Here is a 6,000-nt window from a genome sequence, read left to right as displayed (position 1 = left end):
GACACCACCCTTATGGTAGAAAGTGAAGAAGAACTAAAAAGCCTCTTGACAAAAGTGAAAAAGGAGAGTGAAAAAGCTGACTTAAAGCTCAACATTTAGAAAACTAAGATCATGGCATCCAGTCCCATCATTTCATAGCAAATAGATGGGGAAATAGTGGCTGACTTTATTTTTTGGGGCTCCAAAAGCACTGCAGATGGTGATGGCAGCCATGAAATTAAAAGACTCCTTGAAAGGAAAGTTATGACCAACCTAGACAGCAGATTAAAAAGCAGAGACATTACTTTGTCAACAAATGTCCATCTAGTCAAAGGTATGGTTTTTTCCAGTGGTCATGTATGGATGTGAGAGTTGGACTATAAAGAAAGCTGAGCAATGAAGAATTGATGGTTTTGAACTGTGGTGTTGGAGAAGACTCTTGAGAGTCTCTTGGACTGCAAGGAGATTCAACCAGTCCATCCTAACGGAGATCAGTCCTGGGTGTTCATTGGAAGGACTGATGTTGAAGCTGAAACTCCAATACTTTGGCCATGTGATACAGAGAGCTGACTCCCTGGAAAAGATCCTGATACTGGGGAAGATTGAGAGCAGGATGAGAAGGGGATGACAGAGGATGAGATGGTTGGATGGCATCATTGACTCAATGGACATGGGCTTGGGTGGACTCCAGGAGTTGGTGATGGACAGGGAGGCCTGGCGTGCTGCAGTTCATAGGGTTGCAAAGAGTCAGATACGATTGAGGGACTGAACTCAACTGAACTGAACTTTGTGACTCTATGGACTAGGAGCCTAGCCTGCCTGGATCCTCTGTTCATGGGATTCTCCAGGCAAGAATATGGAGTGGGTTGTCATTTCTTTCTCCAGAGGATCTTCCAGACCAGGGATTGAACCTGCATATCTTAAGTTTCCTGCATTGACAGGCAGTTCTTTATCCCTAGAGCCATCTGGGAAGCTCAATGCACTCATAGGGACATGCATAATGAGCAAAGATATTATCAGGAGGGAATGATTAACTCTCATCTCTGGACATGCCCTTAAGAAGAGGGCTTAACTTCTTGAGTTAGTTTTTGAAGAAATAAAATTTACTCTTAGTGTGATGTGATGAAGACCAATATATAAAGAGGAAACAGCAATTGCTAAAGTATTGGGGTGTTTATATATATATCTTGGTATAAGGTTCATTTTAAAAAATTCTATGCTAAAAAAGGAAAAGATAAAGAAGTTTAGAAAGCATTTCATTGGGCAATTGCTCTACCATTGTTGAGAGGAAGGAGGATGTTGTGTGTTCATTCTCTGTCACGTCTGACTCTTTGCGACTCCATGGACGGGAGCCCGCCAGGCTCCTCTGTCCACAGGATTCTCCAGGCAACAATACTGGAGTGGGTTGCTCTTTCCTCCCACAATATTCTGTTCACCTGACATATATTTGCTGTGAAGCAACCTTAGTCTTCCCCAGGTTGACTTAGGGATACCTTTATATTATTTCCGTAGTAGCATGATTAACATTTTATTAGAAGAAAATTACTGTATATTTCTAGTTTTTTCCCTTTACACAGTGGCTGATATCTACTGGTTATTAATAAATACATGTTGTTCCCAACCCTATTGCTAAATATATCTTCAATCCATTCCTTTCTCCCTAACCACACTATTGCTGTCTTATCAGTTCAAGTTCTCAAAATTTCTTGTTTGAGTGGCTGCAACAGTACTGTAATTAAACTGTGCTGCCATACCCATTATCATAGCTCATGGTTTGAAATACTCCTAGTCAGCCTTTGTCTGTGCAACCAAAATACTCCTAGAGTATCCCTGTTGATAAAATTGATCTGAAAGTTAAATATATATATACCTTTGGGTCCAATTATTTCATAATCTGGGCAGCTCTGCCACCTGAAATTCTTTAATAACTGCTATTTGATAAATGTGGAGCTGTCTCCGCTATTTAATGCATGGTGATGAAGAGTGTTGATTTGTAAACATCTCTTGGCTGAGTGTTGGAAAAGGGCATGGAAGACCACTCCAGTATTTGCGCCTGAAGAATCCCATGGACAGAGGAGCCCGGTGGGTTGCAGTCCATGGGGTCACACAGAGTTGGATATGACTGAAGCAACTCAGCATGCAGACATGCTTGGCTGCGTCTAAAAATGGTTGACATGATACTAATATGCAAAGGATGGTTTTCTTTACTGTTGTTGTATCAAACAAGCCATCTAAAATTTTCAACCGCCTGACAAATTCCATATGGATCTGTTTATAGTAATGAACATCTTCTCTAAGGAAGGTATTTTCTAAATTCTCTGAAACTGACAGTCATTCATTCATTAAAATGTCACTTAAGATGCAGAAAGTAATAAACTTCCTTTCCTAAATAAACAAATCCTTTACAGTGCATAAAGATTAGGAAACTTTTGTTTCTCATTTTGCCTCAGTATGAAACTTGTGGGCTAGATTTTATTAACTCCTCAATTACACAACCTGATTAGGGGCCTGGCAGCTTCAGAATTTTCTATTTACTACAATTGTTAGATAGCATCACTGACCCAATGGACACGGATCTGAGCAAACTCCAGGAGATAGTGGCATACAGGGAAGCCTAGTGTTCTGTGGTCCATGGGGTCGCAGAGTCAGATGCTACTTAGTAGCTGAACAACAGCAATTCTTTCAGGTTTTTCCTATCTAGTGCAGTTGTACCTTATACTTTAGCTTTCAGTACCTTGATGACCAGTGAAATTGAGCACATGTTCATACATTTTATTAATTGATAGAATACCCATTTTTGTGTGGCTTCTATCATGATGTTTGCCTATTTGTTCTATTGGTAGTCTGTGTTTTCCTTATTGACTTGTAGGAGTTTTAAATTTTGTACATTAGTCCTTTGTCAGTTATATGTATTGCAAATACATTTTCTCACTCTCTGACTTACCTTTTCATTCTTCTTCTAATGGTCTTCTAATGGTCTAGTGGTCTTCTAATGAAAAGAAATTCCTAATTTTTAAGAATTAAAAATAAACTTATTTTTGGCCATGCCATGGGTTGTGGGACCATGGTTTTCCAACCAGGAATTGAACCTAGGCCCTTGGCAGTGAAAGCATGGAGTCCTAACCTCTGAACCACTAGGGATTCCCAGAAACTCCTAATTTTAATGTTGTCATTATCAACTTTTTCTTTCATGATTAGGATTTTTGTTTCCTGCTTATTAAACATTTACCACTATATACCCATAAAATGGCTAACACCCATGCCCCAATATAAAATGTTAACAAGGGTGAAGAGGAATCTGAATCCTGCTGGTGAAGTGTAAATAGCTATAATCATTTTGGAAACTATTTTAGAAAACAAATAATAATAAACACACATAATTCCTATGATTAAGCAATCCCATTCACGGTTACTTCTCAAATGAAATGCATATATATATGTACCAAGATGAATCTTCATGGAAACATTATTTGTAATAGTAAGAAAGACTACCAACAAACTATACTTTCTTCAATAACAATATAGATATGAAATTATGATATACTTATGCACTGGAATACTACACAGCAATAAAAATCATCAAATTACCATTGTATCCAACGGCATATATGGCATATATGACTCTCCAAAGGCTAATATCATGTGAAAGACATCAGTCATTAAAATATATATATATTTTATATATATACTATATATATATAGTGGAGGACTTCTGTGGTGGTCCAGTGGTTAAGCTTCCACTATGGGGGGTACAGGCTTGACTCCTGGTTGGGGAACTAAGATCCTGCTTGTAGCAACATGTGGCAAAAAACAAAAACATAGTGTGTGGTTCCATTTATACATATAAAGTTCAAACAAAGGTAAACCAGCATGATGTTAGAAGTCATGGCAATGGTTACTTGGGTGGAAAATAAGAAGGCCCAAGGAGGATTTCAGAGATGTAGGGAGATTTTTGACTTGGGTGGGGATTAAATGAATATTGTTCTCTTTGTGCAATAAGCTGAAACTTACAACTTGTGAAATTTTCTGCATGTGTTATATTTTAATAAAAGAAGTTTATAAAAAAGTAAAATTATCACATAAGACAAAAATCATATTAAAATTCTTTTTGGAAATATTTGTCTCTACATTTTATTCTCTCATTTCCTACATATATCAGCGTAATTTGCTATTTCGTGGGCACAGATCAATGTTTAGTTTTTCATTCTAAGGTCATGTGAGTTTCTACTTTAGATGATTTTTTTTTTTTTTGTATCTTAGGTACTAGATTCTAGAAACACAGAACTAGTATGGACCTTAAAAATCACTTTTAAAATCCCTTGATAAAGACCTGAAGTAGAGCAGTGAGAATAGACGTAGATACAGAAAGACTTCTTATTTCAGAAGCAGAATTGATAAAAATTGGCAAAGGACGGGAGGAATAAAGTGGGACAGACTGTAGTCGATTTTTATTTTTTGGTCCATCCATTCACCCAACTTTGGTAACAGCAGAGGCACAGAAGACAGAGTCCACAAAGGCTCCTGATCCTTGCAGAATATATTTTTCTTATTGCTCCTATTACCACAAATTAAGTTACTTAAAGCAACACAAATATTTATCATCTCACAGTTCTGGAGGTCAGAGTCTAAACAGCATCTCCATAGGTTAAAAACTAAGGATGGGCAGAGTTTCGTTCCTTTCTAGATTCGCTAGAGGCAAGTCCATTTTCTTGCTTCTTCCAGCCTCTAAAGATGCTTTCTTTTCCTGCCTTGTGATCCTGCTTCCGTCTTCAAAGCCTTAAGTGACCAGCTGAGCATTTCTCAGTTGCATCACTCTGACATTCTTTCTCTTCTGCCTCCTTCTTCCACTTGTTGAGGACTCTCGTGTTTACATTCAGCTCACCCAGACAGTCTAGGATAATCTTCCTATTTTAAGGTCAGTAGATTAGCGACATTAATTCTATCCAGTACTTATTTTCTCCTCTTGCCATGTGTTAGTGTTAGTTCGTCAGTCATGTCATGTAGCATGATACTCGCTCACTCACTTGCCATGTAGCATGATAACTTCATGGGATCCAGACATTAAGACATAAGCTGTTTGGGGAGGGGGCAATATTTTGCCTACCACACAACATGATATTATTTTTTGTGACACAACAAAGATGACGTGAACTTTGAGCTCCGAGGGTCATATGTGGAACCTGACAACAAAGCCACATAAGCAGAATGAAGAGATGAAGGGAATCTGAGTTCTGTCAATGCCATTATTTGAAACTCTGCATCCATCAGACAGTACCTCTGTGTTTTTAGATGTGTCAGCCAATAACATTCTTTTCCTAAAATAGTTTGAATTGGGTCTTCTGTCACTTGAAATTAAGCTTCCTGACTGATATGGGGCAGAAAGAAAGGAAAAGTTTATTGTTATTTTAATGGGCAATCCTGAGTGACTAGAAGAGGGGAAAATCTTCAAAAACTGCCAGAATGTATATGAGTTTGAATTCATTAATGATAGTGGAATAGAGAAGGCAGGGGCCCAGAAACCTCTTGATGTTTGCAGAACACAACATATGGAAAAGCACTACATAAATTCTGTAAATAAATAACTGTCCAGATACATTAATTAAGATAACTCACTACTGTAGAATTTATCAGTGACAAAATGGCTTGGCTTCTAAAATGGCATGGCAGTTTACATGCATATTAGAAGAATAGTAAATATGAGGACAATGATAAACAATATCAGAGTTCATAAATGCTGTAGATCAGTTAATGAAAAGCAAATATACTTAGAGGGACAACTAGCCATGCAAGTTTCCAAGCTAAATGGGACTACTCACTTTAAAAATGTCATTTGTAAATTAAAAAGTTTAAGCAGAAAATTTGTATTAGTTAATAAAAGAGGGAAAGAGGTACCATATTAATTAATGTTACCATATTAATTAATAAAAGAGTTAGACTACATGAATCTCCCAGGATCATTAAAGATCTGGTCCAAATTTTTACTCTCCATGCAGTTTCTGAATTGTGTGCAACTGTGGATCA

The sequence above is a fragment of the Muntiacus reevesi genome, chromosome 1 (genome assembly GCF_963930625.1).
Source record: "Muntiacus reevesi chromosome 1, mMunRee1.1, whole genome shotgun sequence".
NCBI classification, from domain to species: domain Eukaryota; kingdom Metazoa; phylum Chordata; class Mammalia; order Artiodactyla; family Cervidae; genus Muntiacus; species Muntiacus reevesi.
The sequence above is the reverse complement of the archived record's forward strand: the minus strand, read 5'-3'. Positions refer to the sequence as shown.